Genomic DNA, 21,921 nt, shown 5'->3' on the forward strand with positions numbered 1-21,921 from the left:
AACTAGTAGAGGGATGACAGCAATTTCAATATCAGTAAAAACCAGAGATTTTATTATTCCTCATTGCTTATTAACCATTTAAATTACTGCATTGTGACTGTGCTTTGTGTCTTAAACTATAGGACCATTGTTTGTTTAAGAAGAATGGGTAGTGGGCCTTGGTGGCTCACATCTAAGAGCTAAGCACTTGGAAAGATCTAAGGTTTAAGGCTTACTTAGGTATAGAGAAAGCCTGACTTAAAACAAATAGAGGCCTAGGGGTATATCTCAGTTGGTATGATGCTTGCTTATCATACACAAAGCCCATAGTTATATGTTTAATATTTCATAAAACCAGGCATGATGGTAGATGACTGTAATCCCATCACTTGGGAAATGGAGACAGGAAGATTGAGAACTGAGGATCATCATCAGATGTGTAGCAAATTCAAGGCAAGCCTGGCATGTGTGAGACACAAACTGAAGCAAACATAATACAAACTAGTATGGAAAACTCTCAAAAAAAATCTAAATTTAGATCTACCATATGACTCAACTATAACATTACTTACCATATTGCAAAAGACTCAGCATCCTATTCCACAGATACTTGCTCAGCCATGTTCATGGACACTCTAGTCACTATGGCTAGTAAATGTCCTTCAAACAGGGAATGGATAATGAAATTGTAATATTATATATGTATATATATTATATATTATATATATACATACATATATATGTGTGTGTGTCACTATTAAACTATAAAACTATAAAAATATTAACTTTGTAAATGGATGGAATTAGAATATATTATACTGAATGAGATAACCCAGATGCAGAATGATGAACGTCAAAAGTTCTATGTTGTTTGTGGATCCTAGCTCTTAATGTTTAGATGATAATATATAACTTCAAGTAACTAAAGAAACCACAGAAGGCAGAGGAGACCATGTAGTGAGGAGATCCAAAAAGAGGAATAGCAGGTCACGGGAGGAAATATGAAAAACAAGGGTGCTTTAACTGAATGATGGAGGGAGGGCACTCTAGAGGGAGAGCAAGGGATGAGATATTCATAACACAAGACCATTTGAAACATCCATGAAAACATTTTTGTATTTATCTAAAATTATATTGAAGGTATGTGTGTATGTGTGTCAATATATGTAAATAATTTAAATGAGCTTATACCACATAGGGTGATAGTGCTCTGCACAAGAGCCACAAACTATCTAACAGAACCCCAATGCCAGGCCTAAGGAACTTCCTTTTGAATTGTTGATTATGAGAATACAAGAGACCCCCCCCCAAATATAACTATTGCTGTTTCCCTTTGTTCCCTTTCAAAACTTGAAGGTAAAATTCTACTGCTAATAAAACCACATACTTTGAACATAAGACTCAGAGGAATTAAGCTGGAAATGTTGTACCATAAATAAAAATATAGTAAACAAAAAGTTTATGTCTTAGAAATAAATACATTTTTAAACACACACACACACACACACACACAAATCCAAAGGACAAAAGTCACTCAGGTATATAAAACAAGTCTGATAGCATTTTTTATTTTCTTGTTTATGCTTATTTAGAATTTTCTAAAATCTTTATCTCAACTACTTCAAGCAACGAAGACATTAAATTAAAATAAATGAAGGCTATAGAGTCCCAGATTTGCCAGAATTTCCAAACAGGATGCAAGGGAAACTTTTCTCATCAACAGATTGAAGTGAACAATAGAAAATAAAACATGGTGTCTTTGCTGCTTTATTTCTCATTCAAAGCACTGGTGTTACTTCCATTTGTTATTGAAAATAGAAACACCTTTCTAGTCAGTTTTCATCTTCTGTTCCCCTTGGATTATTAAAGGCCTCAAATCAATAAAGGAAGAGATTGCTATCGTTTTCACTTTGATTCTGTATTAGCAATCCTGCTGTACTCATGCAGTCTCTAAAATGTCTCTCCCTACTGGCAGAGAGCCAAATGCCATTTCCCTTCATCCTCATTTTGAGATTATCAGTTGTCTTTTAAATTGTATTTTAGATGAGGTAGCATTAATAGCTGCTTTCTTGGATATACTGATGGGTCTCTGTTGTGCTTCTTAACTAGCGGTGTGCATTAGAGTGATTGGGGAGATTTAGATAGGCCAACTGCCTGAGCACATGGGGAGTTTCCCATAACAGGGTGGTAGGGAGTCGCCATCTCCCCAACCCTTCTCTGAGAAGTTGTAGCCAAAGGCTGAGAATATCCAGGGAGCACGAGTAGTGCACCCCCCCCCCCCAAAAAAAAGGTAAAGGACAGTTCCAAGGCTATGATGCTCAAATGACTGCTGCTCTGAAATATTGGGTTGGGGACCCTTGAACAGCTATGCAGAAGGAATTTCTGAATATATCACCCAATGGAGCAAAGAATGGAGTACTAATGGCCCACAGATCAACCTCTTCCCAGGAATAATTACTTTGAAATTCTAGGTTTTCTAATACACCAACCAACATGTCCACTAAAGTTGCTCTTGATAACTTGTTCATTTTGGTTGCTACAGAAGCTGCTGGAATGAAAAGATTCGATGGTACTCAAGAGTTGTCACATGTATGGTCCACTGAGAGAAGGATAGAATGCCATTTTTCTTTTCTTTCTTTGGTCAAGCAAGAAAGATATTGAATTTTAGAAAAAGAAGTCTGTTTATGTAACACTGTCATGAATATTTTAGATAGACACCATTCCAAATTTATATTATCAAGACTACTGAAAGAGTCAGCTCAGGAACTTTGGAAAGCTCACTGAACACTTGCCCCTCCCAGAAGGGAGGGGCTAAATTACATTCCTGAGACCACAGGGAGGTCCCTGTGGCTAAGGGAGGCCTAGAGTTATTCTGAGACCATTGGCCACCTACAGACTTTAAAGGTAACACTGTTCTGCCAATCACATTGTGTTTAATGGCGGCTGACCTGAGGACTGCAGGCTGTGCGGGCTGTGCAGGCTGCATGTGGTCTGCACGTGGTCGTTCTCAACCCATGTGCAGGGCGATACCAGCATGCTGGATTAAATAAAATTCCTCTTGCTTTTAGCATTGATTTCCGTCTCCATGTTGTTCACTCAGGGGTCTCTGATAAATTAAGGCTCCTCAGAGTCCTACAGTACAACTGTGGTATATTCTAAATATGATCTGTTAGCAAGGTCTCACAGCAACAAAGCATCCTGAACAACATTTGCAGGAACCTGAGCGACTTCATTTTTTTCATCTTGTTAGCACAGCCACTGCTACCCACTGGACGTCAGTGGGTAGCCTTGCATAGTGGCTCCTACCCCTTCAACAGATGTTATATGGCTGCTTCTTCTGGGATGAACTACTCCCTAGAGGGGAGAGAGAGAGAGAGAGACAGAGAGAGAGACAGACAGAGACAGGACACAGAGAGAGACAGAGACAGAGACAGAGAGAGACAGAGAGACAGAGAGAGACAGAGACAGAGACAGACAGAGAGAAGTTCATAAAATTCATAAGAAATTTATGAATTTTACAAAGATCATGAAGTTTTCAAAACTCAGTAGGCCCCTCTCTGATATTTTATGTAAGCAGTAAACAATTTCTGGGAGTGAGGAGACTCCAGTAGTACAGCTGCCTGCAACTTGGGTAGGGAATTCCAGTGGTACAGCTTTCAAGAGTCATCCGTGCAGGGGTGGGACACTTTGGTAATGCAGCTGCCTAAATCATCCATATTCTGTGGTCCCAATAAACTCATTGGCTCCCCAAGCTTGGACTTGAGATGGAATTGTTTCTTTGGTCTGTCACAGACATCTCTATCTGGAGTGAAAACAAATAGTCTACTCAAGAAAATGATGCTACACTAGCCAAAGGACCATAAGTTGGTCTGTGTCAAACACTGTCTGTTACATACTAAATGACAGTGGGAAACAGGAGAGCTGGCCAGGTACAGGAACTGAAGCTTGATCATTAAATCTGAAGAGGTGACAATGAAGTAGCTTCTGTTACTTTTGACCTACAGAGACTTCTCAACACCAAAGGCCAGCGCTCCAGGAGTTACTGAGATTTGACTGTATTGCATTAAAGATGCTCTGCCCTAGACTGAAGGAAAGGCCATCCAGAGACTGCCCCACCTGGGTATCCATCCCATATGCAGACACCAAACCCAGACACTGTTGTGGATGCCAAGAAATGCTTGCTGACAGGAGCCTGATATAGCTGTCTCCCAAGAGGCTCTGCCAGTGCATGACAAATACAGAGGGGGACGCGCTCACAGCCAACCATTAGACTGAGCACAAGGTTCCCAGTGGAGGAGCTAGAGAAAGGACCCAAGGAGCTAAAGGGGTTTGCAACCCAACAGGAAGAAGAACAATATCAACCAACCAGAACTCCCCACCTTAAAATCACCAACCAAAGAGTACACATGGTGGGACCCAAGCCTTCAGCCACATATGCAACTGAGAATAGCCTTGTTAGACATCAGTGGGAGGAGAGGTCCTTGGTCCTGGGAAGGCTCGATGCCCCAGTATGGGGGAATGCCAGGGCGGAAAGGCAGGAGTGGGTGGGTGGGTAGGTGAGTGAGCACCCTTATAGAAGCAGGGGTAGGGAGGATGAGATAAGGGGTTTTTGGAGGGGAAACTGAGAAAGGGAATAACATTTGTAATGCAAATAAATATAACATCCAATTTTTAAAAAAAGATGCTCTACCCTATTCCTTGATGTCAGTATTTTTCCAATGCAAGTCATAAGCCTACCTCATATGTTGCCCTTACTAGTAACTATTCTACATGTCTTTTTCATATTTCAAACCTGCTTGCTCCCAGTTACCCAAATCGTTTGTCACTGCACATACTTTTGGATTTTCTCTATTAGCACCCTAATCCTACATATCTACTAAGATCCTTGTACTTTCCCACTCCTCATTTAAATAAAGAAGTAAATCATATTACCTAATCAAATAATAAAGACACCTTTGCACTTCAGGGAAATGGTAGATAGCTTACTGAAGTATGTTCTCCATGAGCCTTTGTATGTTTCCTAGTCCTGGAGACAAGGAGGTCTTATTTGAGTTGCAAATTCTCCTGGTGAGTCATCTTAGGAACATTTATCCTAGGGATATCAGAAACTAGGTTCCTGTACTCAATTAAAACAAAACAAAACAAAACAAAACAAAAAAGCAGTGTCTCACTATATAGGCCATAATGACCTTGAACCATTATTTTACCTTAGCCTCTGTAATAAAGGGATTCAGCGCGCACTACTCCCAGGAGAACTGTTGCCTTATACTGCAATTGCTTTCACCATCTCCCCAGAGCTCATCTGATGAGTTACTGACAAGCCACATACCACTCAAACAGAGTGACAGTTCTCTAATTCCTTGCCATCTCTTTCTGATTCAGTTCATTCTCACTCCATTTTACCACAAGGCAAAATGCTGAGTAACATTCAGTCATTAGCCTTGAGTTGCACACCTTTCCCTATCTTAGCTCTAAGCCATCTCCTGGCATATTTTCTTCCCCATAACCTGCTGTCAAAGCCAATTCAAATGCCAGGAAGGTTCTAGGGCTGCTGGAAATCTAGCCTAAAGTTTTGGAGTCCTGTGTGGACAATGGGGAAAATAGGAGCATGTATTTCAGATGAAAGGGTTGCTGGAAATAAAGGCACTTTACCTCAGCACTGGAAAGGCTGAGTTCAGGGCAAGCCTGTTCTACATAGTGAGATCCTGTCTCAAAACTAGTAAATAAAAAAAATAGGGGCTATAATGATGTCTCAGCAGTTTAAGGGAGCATACTGCTCTTGTAGATGTCTAGAGTTTGGTTTCTGGCACACAAATCAGGTGCTTCACAAGCACTTGCAATTCCAGGCTATTTGGTATCTTCTTGTCTCTGTGGGCACACACACACACACACACACACACACACACACACTTTAAAATAATACAATATTCAGTTTCTACAGCTTGCCCTCTATATCCACAGGTTCTATATTCCATAAGTTAAAACAACCTCAGATCAAAAATGTTTAGAAAAAATTGTCTCCTGGGGAACTAATAGTAAGGAGAGAAAGGGGTATATAAAGTGCATGGACAGGATACTCTTTACTATGATGAATACTTGCTGTACTGCTTTGTTCATTGCCTTCTACTTCTCAGAGGAGCTGAACAACATTCAGTCATATGTGTGAATATTAAATTATGGAAAGCAAACCAAAAGAAATAGATGAGCAGCAACTGGGTTAGGAAAAGCTGGGCAAGAAGGTTGGTACAGAAAAAGACAATTACAGTCTGGGTTGGGTACTTGAACTCCAGCAAGAACTCCTTGAGCAAGGCCCAGCAAGAATTTCCTCTTCTGTTTTACCACTTTCTCTGAAGCATGACATCAGAAAGTCTCTTGCATTGGAGTCTCTCCAAACATATATTCCTAAATCTCTCATATTAGTGTGAGTGAACTCTGTCAAATAAGGTTGAGGGCCCCTAAGGGCTGTTTCCAGCCCCACACCCTCCTTACAGCTTCCCCCTCCTGACTGGGGTCAAGGCTAGGCCAAGTTCCATTCTCTACCCACAGGAACATTCTTGAGTAAAAAATTCTGAGAATGTACTGACTAATAGTCACCTGACCCTCTGGTCCCAGGTAGAGCTCAAATGCATGTAATGCTTGGTAGCTAATAGATTTAAAGGTCAATATCCTTAGCCAATAAGTCTGAACTGTAACCTTGCTGATGTAAGTTATGACCCTAAAAAAGCATAAAAAGTGCTTGTAATAGTTGTTCAGGGTCACCTTCTCGTTACTTACCTAGAGAGACTGATTGAGGGTTGACTCTGATTTGCCTGAAAACAAACCTCTTGCTTTTGCATTAATCTGCATCTAGGTGTCTCACTGGCATGGTGTTTTACTCTGGTGCTTCTTGAAGTAAGTACCACCAACGGAGGGTCAAGGTCTTACATTTTCAGTCTACAGAGAACTAGTACTCTGAAGATGGGATCCTGGGTGACAACAATGCACGGTGACTGTAGTTCAATTGGTAGGTAACAATGATTTGTAGTTTTATACTACTGCTGGTCTTTCCTTTCTACCTATGTTCTCAACAATGGCTTTTTGTCAGGTCTCCACTTGTCCTTTATCCTAGAGCAGTGACCTCTCCCATTCTCTGGATCCTGCTCAAAGAAGCAAGGCTGTTTCATTATGTCCAGTGCTCCTCAGGCTCATCATGGAGCATGCTAACAAAACATGTTTCATAAGTTTGACCTAAAACTAATGGTGGGTACCCTGCTTGAAAGGTGGATGAGAAAGTAAATTAGACCAGATATAGGGGAGTCAGTCTTATGATTCGAATATGAAATGTCCACCCAAAGACTCATTTTTCAAATGCTTGTTCCTTACTTGGTAGAGCTATTTTGAGACTTTGCAAAACATGTAGGAGTTGGAGCTTAGTTGATAAATGTAAACTGCTAGTGGTCAGCCTTGGTGTAAGACTCAGGGGAGTCTTAACTTACTAGAGAGACCCCCTGAGTGGACCACACGGAGACAGGAATCAATGCAAAAAGTAAGAGGATTTTATTTAATATCCAGCATACTGGGTCTGCCCTGCACATGGAGACAGAATGACCATGTAATTTATCTTCTCTCTTCTGGGACGGGGAACACTTGCCTTTCTGGGAGGGGTGAGTGTGAGTGTTCCATGACCTTTTCAAAGTTCTTGGGTTAATCCTTTCATTGGTAGTCATAGTTCATTGTCTAGTTCTGACACTTTCTCTGATTCCCATCACCAGAAACTCAGCCATGCCTTCTCTACCATGATGCCCTGAAATCTACTAAAATCCTGAGCCAAAAATAGATCTTTACATTCTTAAATTATTTCTGTTATTTTGTAACAGCTATGATAATAGAAATTGATATGGGATTAAGTCTTCCATGAACTGTTATCTTTTCAACCATGCTGTCCATTATGGCCCAGACCCTTCTCCTGAGACATGTATAGACAAGTTATGCTACTCCTTCTACCTTGGGTGTTTACCCCTGTTGTTAACCTAGATAATGATTACATTTTGTATTTATAACTCAGTTCTAGAACACTCCTTTAAAAAAACCTCATGGGATTTATCTATATCCAGTGGGACTCCTTGCCTGCTCTTCTGTGGCTGTAGTGCAAATTACAGTAGACGTTCTGCTTAGGATGGGACCCTGATGGATTGACAGAGCACAAACTAACTTGCAGAGATTTGTGGATGGACAAATACACAGACATATACAAAGTAATATCCAACCAGTGGGAATAGAGATTAGTAGCAAAGGGAGCTGTAAAGAGAACAAAGGAGTTAAAGTAGGTACCTGGTAGCCATTTTCCCTCTAAAAGCACATCTGTCTTAGGGATCAGACTTCATGCCTAGTAGCATCAACAACCCACTAGCCTATACTTTGTGGGGTAGGATTTCCTGCTGGAACCTGAAATTGTATCTCATCATTAATTAGTTTCCTCTTGTCATCCCTCTATCAAGCCCTGGAAAGTCCCTGTATCCATTTGCCTTAACGGATGTGCCCTAGTCTGGCAAACCCACCTCCCCTTATAACAATTCCTGAGTAGAGGCTTTTGTTTACCCAGGGAACCCCATCATGTTGCTTCCTAGCTAAAAGAATACCCTGTGCCAGCCATGGGTCCCCTCTTTCTGTAGCAGGCTGTGCAGAATCATAATTCCCCTGGACACTGATCTATAGAGATAGTGCTATGTGCCATGTGCTGGAAAGAATCCATATGCTAAACAATGCTTATGTTTTTTCAAGCTCAATTTTTCTTACTCTAAGCACAAATTTTGGTCATGGATTTATATGTGATGGTAGGGATGGGAATGCAAGGAGTATAGGAGAAGGCCACTCTAATTCTGAGAAGCCAGGGATCACCATAATTTCTGGGTTTGCCCAGTATCCATGCTATCCCATTGGAGTAAGCTAGGAAAGTATTGGGCTTAGCTTTTCTTCACTATATTTATTAATTTTAATTTGTTAATTTTGTATTTCAGCCAGATTCTCAGCTTCCTCTAGAGACTGGGCATGTCATGAATGATTGAATGCAATAAATAATGAATAAATGCTTCTCTCTTGGATTCCAATTTAAGTTCTAGGAGCCTGCTGAGATCTGAGGTCTGGACTTGTCAATTATTTCTTCAGGCTGACCTCCAATTACTAATTGGCTCATTCAAATTCCTTCCTTAGCGGGCATGTTACAATAGAAATAAAATTACTAAAGAGCAAAAAACTTGAGTTTGTAGTTGGATTTGAAATTATGTCATTGCCATTATGATATAGGGCACCATAAGAAACTGTGATCCTGGAAAAAGATAGTAGCTTTTAATTTTTTGCATGTGAGTAATATTTCATAGTAAATCCTGAATATTAATTCTGATTCTTGACTCCTGCTTGCTTATATTTTTGTCTGTACTAAAAATATCAGCTTTAGGCTGAACTTTCCAACATCCTAACCTATAGAAAAATAAAGGAATGTATTGGTATAGCACACTGAGTAGATGGATAAGGTTGTTTCATGTCTGGAAGTAAGCAACTCAGGACTGAGGACAGTAGAGACCATATCTCTATGTCTAAAGGGCTGAAAATCTTTGAATAGCCATACACATACAACCTATTATGATAAGGCCTATCAGTTCAACTGAAACAAATATGTTCTCCTTTTTGATGATGGCTAGTCTAACTAGAGTGAAATGATACTTTATTGTGGTTTTGATTTTCACTTCCTCCAAAACAACCATCCTCTTGCCTTGACTTTCAGAAGGCTGGTATCCCATATGGAAACTATTAAACCTAATTTTAAAACTGCAGATGATGATGAATCAGAAGTAACAATAACTATTCCCTAATATCTCTTAACATCAATGGATTCAATTCCCCAATAAAAAAGACATAGACTAACAGATTGGGTACGTAAACAGGACCCAGCATTTTGCTCCATACAAGAAACACACCTCAGTGACAAAGACAAACATTACCTCAGAGTAAAGTGCTGGAAAACAATTTTCCAAGCAAATGGTCCCAAGAAACAAGTTGAAGTAGCCATTCTAATATCAAATAAAATGTTATCAGAAAAGATTAAAAGGAACACGTCATACTCATCAAAGGAAAAATCTACCAAGATGAACTCTCAATTCTGAACATGCATGCTCCAAATGCAAAGGCAGTCACATTTATAAAAGAAACTTTACTAAAGCTCAAAGCACACATTGCACCCCACACAATAATAATGGGAGAATTCAACACCCAACTTTTATCAATGGACAGCTCATGGAGACAGACATCCTTCATCCTCAGGTAAATGCAAATCAAAAGGACCCTGAGATTGCATCTCACACCAGTCAGAATGTCTAAAATCAAAAATTCAGGTGACAGCAGATGCTGGTGAGGATGTGGAGAAATAGGAACATTCCTCCATTGCTGCTAGGATTGCAAGCTGGTAGAACCCAAAAATGTGGCACATTTACAAAATGGGGTGCTACTCAGCTATTAAAAATAATGAATTCACAAAATTCACAGGCAAATGGATGGATCTTGAAAATATACTGAGTGAAGTAACTCAGTTACAAAAGAACACACATGGTATGCACTCACTGATAAGTGGATATTAGGCAAAGAATACCCATGATACAACTCATGGAGCCATATGAAGCTCAAGAGGAAGGAAGACCAAAGAGTAGATTCTTCAGTCCTACTTAGAAGGGGGGGAAATATAATCATGGGAAATAGAGGGTGGGAGGGACTTGGGAGGAAGAGAGGAGGGGTAGGAAGAAGGCCAGAATCAGGTATTGAAGGAGATGAAGGAGATGTACAAAGATGGTCAGGAACTTGAATAGAGGTATGTAGCTGGGGAATGGAGAACACAGGGTAGCAACCAGAAAGTCCCAGATGCCAGGAAAGCAAGAGCCTCCCAGGACCCCACAGGGATGACATTAGCTGAAATACCCTACAAAAGGGAAGGAGAATCTGTTTAGACTATATCCAGAGGTTAGGCATGGCCCCTTGGTTGAGGACTGTGGTCACCCACCCATTTCCAACATTTTAACCCAGGATTGCTCCTATCTAGAGGAAGTATAGGGACAAAGTGTGGAACAGATACTAAAGGAAAGGCCATCCAGAGATTGCCCCATCTTGGGATCCATCCTACATGCAGACACCAAACCCAGACACTATTGTTGATGCAAAGAAGTTCTTGACATCTGGCTTTCATGGGGACCAGGTGCTCATAAATACACTTCCACTCTCATATACATAAGAAAAATATTTTTTAAAACGAATGAAAGAACCTTTTTGGAACTAGTAAATTCAAATGTGCATCTAAGAATAATAAGTAGCTTCAGTTTGGTGTTACATGTATGAAACAAAACAGCATACTCTCCTTTTAAAAATTATTTTGTGTACAAGTGTTTTCCCTGCATGTATATCTATGCGCCAAATTCATGCAGTGCTTATGGAGGCTAGAAGGAGAAGATGTCAGCTGCAGAGCTGCCACTTGTAGATCCTTTTTTGAGAAAATTCTGTTTAGGAATACTGTCCACTTTCCATCCAATTACGGCTTTTGTTTTCTTCTCTTTTTCCTGTTAGCCTGAGTTCTTTATGTATTTTGGATGCTAACCCTTTGTCAGAGTGTGCTAAAAGTTTCTTTCATCCTTCATTCTGTTTGTTTTCCCTTGTTGCTGTGTAACCATTAATGTGCTATAACCAATTTGTTTCAGTGCTTTTGAGCTCCTATCAAAACAATTCTTGCTCATCCCAATGCCCCTGTATATTCTTCTCACATGTAGAACTCATACTTGTCTTTAATCCATCTTGAGTTTTATATATGGTGAGAGATATGTATCTGAAGGAAATGATATTATGTCAAAGCTAAATGCATACTCCTATGTTTATTACATCACTGTTCACAATAACCAAGAAATAAAAAGAAACTATGTGTCTCTTGACTGATGAATAATGAATATGTATTATATATCACACCATGGCCTACTTATTCAGCCATAAAAGGGGATGAAACTGTCACTTGTGACAGCATTCATAGAGCTAGAGATGATTAAGTTAAGCAAGACAGGAAGATGGGAACATTATCAGGTATTGGGTGGGGGTAACAAGACTTATGCCCTGAAGGCCACCAGAAAAAATGGAAACGGGCAGTCTTGGGAGGTAGGAGGTGGGGGAACCTTCCAGAATGTACCAGAGGTCTGGGTGGTTAAAGATTCTCAGGACTCAAAGGAGGGACCTTAGATGAAATGCCCTACAGTGGAGAGAAGGAACTTGTAGAGTCCACCTCCAGTATAAAGACAGGACATCAAATGACTATCTATCCCATAGTCAAAAACTACGACCCAGAATTATTCCTGTCTGAAATAACTGCAGGGAAGGGAGTGGAGAAGAGCCTGAGGGAAAGGAGGTTCAGTGACAGGCCCAAATTGGGATCCATCTCAAGGGGAGGCTCCAAGGCCTGACATTGTTACTGATGCTATAGTGTGTTTATAGACAGGAGCCTAGAATTGCTGCCCTTGGAGAGGCCCAACAAGCAGCTGACCTAGACAGATGCAGATTCTTATACCCAACTGGAGTTGGGGACCCCTGTGGCTGAATTAGGGAAAGGCTGAAAGAAGCTGATGAGGAGGGTATGACCCCATAGGAAGACCAGCAGTGTCAACTAACCTGAAACCCCCGGGATCTCTCAGACACTGAGCCATCAACCAGGCAGCCTACACTACTTGGTCCAACCCCTCCCCCCCACACACACACATATACAACAGAGAATTGCCTGGTCTGGCCTCAGTGAGAGAAGAAGCACCAAAAACCTCAAGAGACGTAAGTCCCTAGGGAGTGGGAAGGCCTGGTGGGGTGGGGTGGGGTGGGGTAGAGTATGGGGGCATCTTCTTGGAGATGCAGAGGAGGGATGAGATGAGGAATTGTCAGAGGGCAGACTGGGAGAGGGATAACGACTAGAATGCAAAAGAAGATAAAAGATACGTTGAGAGAGAAAGAGAGAGAGAGAGAGAACAACAGAGAGACAGAGCGAGAGAAAGAAAGTACTAGAAAAGATCATATTGAATGATATACCGAAACTCAGAAAACCAAATGTCTTATGTTCTCTTTCACTGGAGGCTCCTAGCACCAAATCTTCTGGTGTGAGCATAGTCTCTGGAGTAACTCACAAACCAGGCAAATAAAATGGGACCATTAATAGAGCTGGAGTATGGGAAGCAATGAATAGAAGAATGGAGAGCTGCAAGTGCTCTGATGGGGAAAACAGGCTCTATTAAGGAAGAAGAGAAAGATAAATACAGAAGGAGGAGTCTAAAATAACAGGAAAGATGTCCACAAAAGTCCTAAAGTATACTATTAATGACTTACTGAAAATAACTATAAAACTCGGAAGTTAGGGTATAAATAGAGTTTATTTCCCATTGGAGACAAAAATGCTCCCTCCAAGAGCCAAAGACCATCAGACCCCAACACCACTTCTGAGAAGCCCTCTTTTGAGTTGCTAGTCTAGGTTGTCCAAAAGGATCCCAAAATATTACGGGCTATTGCTATTGCTTTTGGTTTTTCCCCAGAGGTGGAAGATAAGTCCCTACTTCCGAAGATGCCATGGACTTCGGACACAGGGCTCAGAGTCCCCTGAGCTAGAACTCATCTGAAAGCCTTGTCCATGAGGACTAGTTTTCATGGTCCAAGGTGTCGTGCAAGCTTCTACAGGAGGGAAGTAACCAAGAGTCCTACTAAGCTATGATGTTTAGGAACTATATCAAGGACCATCATGGCAGGATAATTCTAAGAGTGACAATAGTGGCACACATAATTTAGTGGTAACCAACAACTCTCTAATCCACTCAATAAGATGCAATTCATGCCTGGTACTAGTAGCAGGAGAATCTGCATTCACTAATTTACTAAATAGGCATAGTCACTAACATTCATCTATAAACACTTGTCCTTATACTTCGAGATAAGGATAATGATTATTCCTCACCAAGGAAAACTCTCTTTGTAAGAGACAGAAACTACTACCAAAACCAAAACCAAACCAAAAACAAAAACAAAAAAATCCCCCACAAAACCCCCACAAAAAAAACAAAAGCAAACAAAAAAATGACAACCAATCAAATTTCAAAGTTGTGGAGCCCATTCCAAATAGATACATCTACAAAATACTCCTGCATCTAAGGCTCAAGGATCATTACACAAGAGGGGGCAGAAAGATGGTGAGAGCAAGAGCAGGGCATTTGTTGTGAGATTGCCTCCTAGTAACATCAGAAGCTACACCCATAAAGTCTTACCAACATGACTGCCCAAACATGAGCTGAATAAGGATGACATCAATAGACATGCTAAAGCAGATGGGAGGCTTTAACCATACACAGTGAACTACGGGCAATTAAGGAATGCTGGAAGTGGGAGAAGCAGACTTCATTAGGTTGGAGCACACCAATTGTTTATCCAATACCAAATAGTCAAGCCCTGAAAACATACATACAAGTAACGTTATATAGACTAAGCAGGCTATATTTAGAAATGTATGTGCATATACATATATCCATGAAACAATGATTAATGAAAAAAAGTAAAAGAATTAATTAAATTTAAACAGTTGATGTGTGGATTATGTTTTGGGTATTCCAGTTTTCTAGGTTAATATCCACTTATTAGTGAGTGCATACCATGATTCATCTTTTGAGTCTGGGTTACCTCACTTAGTATGATGTTCTCTAGCTCCATCCATTTGCCTAAGAATTTCATGAATTCATTGTTTCTAATGGCTGAATACTACTCCATTGTGTAGATATACCACATTTTTTGCATCCACTCTTCTGTTGAGGGATACCTGTGTTCTTTCCAGCATCTGGCAATTATAAATAGGGCTGCTATGAACATAGTAGAGCATGTATCCTTATTACATGGTGGGGAATCCTCTGGGTATATGCCCAGGAGTGGTATAGCAGGATCTTCTGGAAGTGAGGTGCCCAGTTTTCTGAGGAACTGCCAGATTGATTTCCAGAGTGGTTGTACCAATTTGCAACCCCACCAGCAGTGGAGAAGTGTTCCTCTTTCTCCACACCCTCTCCAACACCTGCTGTCTCCTGAATTTTTAATCTTAGCCATTCTGACTGGTGTAAGGTGAAATCTTAGGGTTCTTTTGATTTGCATTTCCCTAATGACTAATGAAGTTGAGCATTTTTTAAGATGCTTCTCCACCATCCGAAGTTCTTCAGGTGAGAATTCTTTGTTTAACTCTGTACCCCATTTTTTAATAGGGTTGTTTGGTTTTCTGGAGTCTAACTTCTTGAGTTCTTTATATATATTGGATATTAGCCCTCTATTTGATGTAGGATTGGTGAAGATCTTTTCCCAATTTGTTGGTTGCCGATTTGTCCTCTTGATGGTGTCCTTTGCCTTACAGAAACTTTGTAATTTTATGAGGTCCCAAATGGCTTGCTCACTGGGGCTTGTTTCAAAACCTCAACTTCATTCTGCCTACAGCTATGTCATAAACTCTTCAAATTAAAACCAGGTTTTTTTTTTTTTTTTTGCCTAGCTAAAATAGACTTAATAAAATAACCTAGCCCCAGTTTAACATCTCTTAGGTCCTTCCCTTAGGCATAGCAGTGCACATCTGTAATCCTAGAGCATGGGAAGTAGAGACAGGAGAATGCAAAATTCATGGTCACTGGTAGCTAGCCTCATAGCATTTTGAATGCTTGACTGGGCTACACCAGACCCTATGCCCCTTCTCGACTCCACCCCAAAAAAGAAAAAGAAAAGAAAAAGATTTCAAGAGAATGTGGAGTAGGAGCAGGAAGTGGAAGAGAAAAAAACCCACACACATTAACCTATGTCATTGTAAAGCCCCACCCCAGCCCCTGCCCAGCTGCTGCTGCTGTGTGTGTGTGTGTGTGTGTGTGTGTGTGTGTGTGTGTGTGTGTCTGATAAACTTCAGTTTGATTGGTTGGTCCCTTTTCTAACATTTTTTTGGGCAGTGTACATGGACATGCTCTTGTTTGGGGCTCTGCAGTCATGTGCAGTCTGAAAGCAACTCATTTACTGTTATTGGTGTGTATTGCCTCTAGTTTATTAAAGGTCCAAAATTAGAGGGCAGTTCTGTACTTAGGAAGGAGATCTTGGGGTGCAAGATCTCGGCCATTTTTTATGTAAAAGACAAAACTGGAAAATTGTTAAAAATCAGAGGTGTGGAAGACAGTAGAGCTAGATGTTCATTAGAGCAGGACAGATTCCATAATGTTTAAAAGCATCCAAAGTGTTATGTGCTCCTCCATGTTAGTATGCATGAAATATCAAGAATTCGAGGAGAGACCAATGTTGACATTTAGCTTTTTGTTTTCACTACTAAGGTCCACATGGTAAGTTGAATAATGGCCCTACTGAAGATTCTCAGATCCTAATCCTTGTGCCAACGAATCTCTTCTCTTATATCACAAAGAAAATTTGCAGATGTGATTAAGGATCTCAAAATAAAGAGACTATCCTGATAGGACCAGCATAATCACTAGGATGCTTCTAAGACCCAAGTGGAGCAAAATGAAAAGAGGGCCCTGCCTTGGAATAATAGAACCACAAGCCTGGGCAAGAAGCAGATTCTGGCCTGGAGCCGCCAGAGGAACTATTACTTCCAGCATCTCAATTTAACTCTGTAAGACTCATTGTGGACTTGTGAAATGCAGAACCATGAGATAATAAACCTGTGTTATATTAAGCTACCAAGTTTAAGATCATTTGTTACAGTGACAATCGAATACTTGATCCCATAAAGGGGCTGTCACAGCAAAGGTAGTCAGGCTGCATGTGAGAACAGCTGATTTGCTCTCAATAACACCCCTTGGCCTGTGGATTTGCCCAAGTTCTGGATAAACCTACCTAGCATACTCAGGTTTTCTCAACAGTTTAGATTCTGGGCCCATTCACCACTAGCTGCATCCTGGAGCATACTGAGAAATTTTACATCTGCCTACCCTATTGTTTGTTATTTTGTGTGGTTATAAGTGTATATGATAGAAGGTGAACATACAGTGGGCAAACTGATCACCTCTATTCATTTTAAAATGCAAACTAAGATCACTGATATACATCTTTAGTGAGGGTTTGGCCAATGATACAGTTTACTAGTCTGGATGTTGAACTTAAAATTGAGGGTTTTTGACCCTTAAGTGAAACCCAGGGGGACGTGGGTCTTCCTTGAGATGTCAAATACTATTAACTGTGTTTCCTGAATTTTCACAGTCCAGAATAATCTAAGGTACTTCAAATATACCTAAATTGGTCCCAGGATAAAAGAATGTCTAAAATAAACATAATTCTGGTTTCCAAACTACAAAAGTCATATAGATCTCAGTCTCTACCACAAAACTCTCGCCAAACTTCCTTCCCTCCCCAATTTTCCATAGCTCTATGCTAAGGAAGCTTTTAAAGATTCTTTTCTCCCTTGCCCTTTCTATCTTACTACTCTTATTGCCCATGAATTTTGTTTCTTGCCTATTATTCAGACAAATACAACAGAATCAGAAGACCAAGTAGTTCTAACAGAAAAAAAAATATCTACATCAAAGAATAGGGAATAGAAAGGGCTATGGCTACCAGATAGAAACATGCCACTACTAAAAGAAAAGAAGCCACCACAGGTAGGTACACGTAAAACCTGTTTTTTGTTTGGTTTGGTTTGTTTTTCCAAGCACAATGGTCCTGAATGCTTCAAAATTTCCATCAGAAACGAACAGGATTTGGCCAGTAGAAGGCGCACTCCCTCCCTCCTTTTCTCCCTCCCTCCCTCCTTCTCTCTCTCTCTCTCTCTCTCTCTCTCTCTCTTTCTCTCTCTCTGTTTTTGTTTTCTTCTTTAGGGCGTTATTTAAAATATATTTCTTCTTCTTTTTTTATTTTCTAAATACTTTGTATACATTCCAAATGATTTCACCTTTCCCAGTTCCCTACTCCCCATAAGTCCCATAAGCCCTCTTGCCTCCACCCATTCTCCAATCAACCCCTCCCACTTCTCTGTCCTGGTAATCCCCTACAATGCAGCATCAAGCCTTTCCAGGATCAGGGCGACCTCTCCTTCCTTCTTCTTGGGAATGATGTGATATGTTAATTGTGTCTTGGATATTCCGAGCTTCTGGGCTAATATCCACTTATCAGTGACTGCATTCCATGTGTGTTCTTTTGTGATTGTGTTACCTCACTTAGGATGATATTTTCCAGATCCAACCATTTGCCTAAGAATTTCATGAATTTATTGTTTTTAATAGTGGAGTAGTGCTCCACTGTGTAAATGTACCACATTTTCTGTATCCATTCTTCTACTGAGGGACATCTGGGTTCTTTTCAGCATCTAGCTATTATAAATAAGGCTGCTATGAACATAGTGGTGCATATGTCCTTATAACATGTTGGAGCACCAGTAGCTTGTGCTCTAAGATCAAGAATTGACAAATGGGACCTCATAAAATTGCAAAGCTTCTGTAAGGCAAAGGACACTGTCAATAGGACAAAATGGCAACCAACAGATTGGGAAAAAATCTTTACCAATCCTACATCCTATAGACAGCTAATATCCAATGTATACAAAAAACTCAAGAAGTTAGACTCTAGAGAACCAAATAACCCTATTAAAAATGGGGTACAGAGCTAAACAAAGAATTCTCAACTGAGGAATACTGAATGGCTGAGAATCACCTAAAGAAATGGTCAACATCCTTAGTCATCAGGGAAATGCAAATCAAAATAACCCTGAGATTTCACCTTACACCAGTCAGAACTGCTAGGATCAAAAACTCAGGGGACAGCAGGTGCTGGTGAGGATTTGGGGAAAGAGGAACACTCCTCCACTGCTGGTGGGGTTGCAAGCTGGTAAAACCACTCTGGAAATCAGTCTGGTGGTTCCTCAGAAAATTAGACATAGCAGTACCTGAGGACCCAGCTATACCACTCCTGGGCATTTGATACTTCTCGATGATGCTTCTTGTGATGAGCTGCATCACCTCTTTTTTATGAACTCCGCCTTCTGCATGCATATGGTGATGATTTTGAGCTTTGAGACTACATCCTAATAATCTCTGTTACCCTCCAGTAGTAGTACCCTGTGCCTTTGTGGGGCACTGAACAGAGCCCCAGTTAATGGATTACTTGGCATCTCTAATTACATGTGTGCTCCATGAGGCAGGCCATGCTTGCCTGGTTCACTACTTAATCCCATAGTGGCTAACCTAGTACACAGGTGTTGAATATTATGTTGAGTGATTTTAAGAAATCTAAGGTCATTGCTTCTATTCTAAAAGGTTGATGGTGAGTGCCTATGCTAAAGTCTTGCCTGCATTATTTCACCATTACAGTGAACCCTGCAAAGTAAGTGTTGTGAGTGGCTAAGAGTATTTGTAATAACAAATGATTCCGAATTGTTTCTATAGACTTGTTAGGGTCTTTATTAGTGTGCTGTTCTGTGGATCTTTAAGTATCTCTCCCATTCTCCTGTCACCCTCAGTCAGCACTCCTCCCTTCCCCCAGTATACACCCATGACATACCACTCCATTCATGAATTTCAGTGGTTCATGGGAAATATCTGAGGCTCATTAATAGGAAAGGCTGGTTCACACAGAGGTGTGACTGTAAAACAGTTTAAGTTACTGGACAAAATGCTTACACATGACTTAAGGGAGGTCTAGAAGTATCCTTTAGACAAAGTTTTTACATGAGGCCTCCAAAGCTACCGTCAGAAACTTGACTTCAGTTTAATCAATCACTCTAATTCAAACACAGACACACAGACAGACACACACACACACACACACACACACACAGAGAGAGAGAGAGAGAGAGAGAGAGAGAGAGAGAGAGAGAGAGAGAGAGTTATCATTTGAGTTCTGCCTTACCTTTAGACTAGAAAAAAATGGCCTTGCTAAAGGGAACAAAAGCCCCATATGAGAGGGGGAAAAAACTGTTGCTGTTACACAGTGTCTTCCTTTGTTCTTATCTTCCCTTCAAGGAATCTAGGGACTGTTTATGGATTCTTCCATGTACTGTGAACAGCATTAGTTTTAGATTTAACCTATTTCACATTGTTGTCCTGTTTACTAGAATTGTATCAGTCAGCACAGATCAAAGACTGCCAGAAGGGTAGTGGTTTCTATAGAATGGTGAGAATTCTCTCTATCCTGTCCCCACATGGTGTCTGGCACTGCTATTGCCAGTCATGACATGGCTGTGGGTATGCATGTATGGGCAGGACATACGAACAGGAAATGTTGCTAGGGCTGACACTAAAGAGGGCTTTTGCTATAATTTCTGGTTTGTTGTTTGATTTTCTTTTACCCACTCCTGGTAATTTTACTCAATGGTTGCTGGTATTGTGATTCCTTCCTCAAAGGATAAGAGGAATCCAAAACCAATTTGGCATTCAGTTGGTATAAAATGGATGTTTTTAAAAGAAAATTGTCAGGAACCTGAAGACAATTTAGTCATGTCGAGCAAACCTCTAGCAGCCCCTTTAATTGGCCTGCAGCTATCAAAAGCAATTTGTACCTTTCAGAACAACACAAAACTCCTAGGTCATCTAGTCTTTACTTCTCTATAAGGTCTCATGCTTGCTATTCACTTTTAGCTGATTATTAAAGACAACTATTTGGGTTTTAATATATTTTTAAATTTAATTTTATACTTGTTCACTTTATATCCTGCTCACTGCCCGCCTCCTGGTCACCCCTCCCACAATCTTTTCCCTATCCCTCCCTTCTCCTCTGAGCTGGTGAGAGCTCCTCTGGGTATCCCGCACAGTGACACTTCAAGTCTCTGCAAGGCTGGGTGGGCATTTCCTCTACCACTGAGGCCAGTTGTAAGCATATATTTTTTCCCTTTGATTTTTGTTAGTTATGTATAGGTTGGGTTCTCCTTTAAGTCATTTTCAGGGTTCCTTTCAAACTTGTTTTTTCCCTTTATAAACAGTAATGCAGAAATAAAACCTTCTCTAGGGACATGTTCATAGAAATAGTGCCACTTTATTCAAAGTTCAAGCCAACAATGGTTTATATTTTCTGTGTTCTGCAGAACTAGATTGTCCTGCAGAATTAAATACTGTCCTGCGTCCTGGATCCCCAGTTGCCAGGAAGACAGGCTGATACCAATTTCTCATTAGGACTTGAGAATCACAGTTGTAGTTTCTTATTACAAATTGTTTCTGGACCTGTCTTGTCTGTAATCACACTTCCTTCCAGAGAGTATCTGATAGAAGAACTAAAACCTAGATTTTGCCTTAATGAGGGGGTTTGTGTGGGGGGGGAGTCTTAACAACCTTTCCACCTTCCCATTCAAATGTGCTGAGTTTTTAGTTGCAACTGCATTGCACACTGACCGTCCTCTGCACAAACCTGCCTTCCTCATCCTCTTTAAGATGCTGTCTCTAGCAAACTTTATGCTCTGACCCAGCCTCTTGGTCTATTCCTAGGAAATCCAAAAAGTGATGAGAAATAGTGCTAGCAACAGAATGCATTATTTGTATAATGTTGTAATGAAGAAAATCCCCAGAAGATATCAACCACAGGATTGTCCTTCCACAGATGGGTAAATTGAGGCAGAGAAACCAAATGATCTGTTCAAGGCATTGTGAAGTAGTTAGGTGAGAAAACTTGTCAGAATCCACGCCTGTGGCACAGTCAGACCTACTATAGTATTATAGCATTTGATCTACTCCCAGTCAACCTTCATAACATGAAGATCAAACCCAGTGTTAAGAATTTGGAGTCTCATTGTCAGGTGCTTTTTAAAAGTTCATCCTCTGTAGACTTCTGGTTATGAGAAGCCATTTGAACCTTCTGATAAACTATTAGCCAAATCAGAGAAGCCTATCTGCATGAAGGGTAGCATCACATTTTCTTAAGAATGACAACAAAACTCAGTACCACACAGACAATATCTTACTGCAGTGGCAAATC

This window comes from Apodemus sylvaticus, chromosome X (assembly GCF_947179515.1).
Source record: "Apodemus sylvaticus chromosome X, mApoSyl1.1, whole genome shotgun sequence".
Taxonomy (NCBI): domain Eukaryota; kingdom Metazoa; phylum Chordata; class Mammalia; order Rodentia; family Muridae; genus Apodemus; species Apodemus sylvaticus.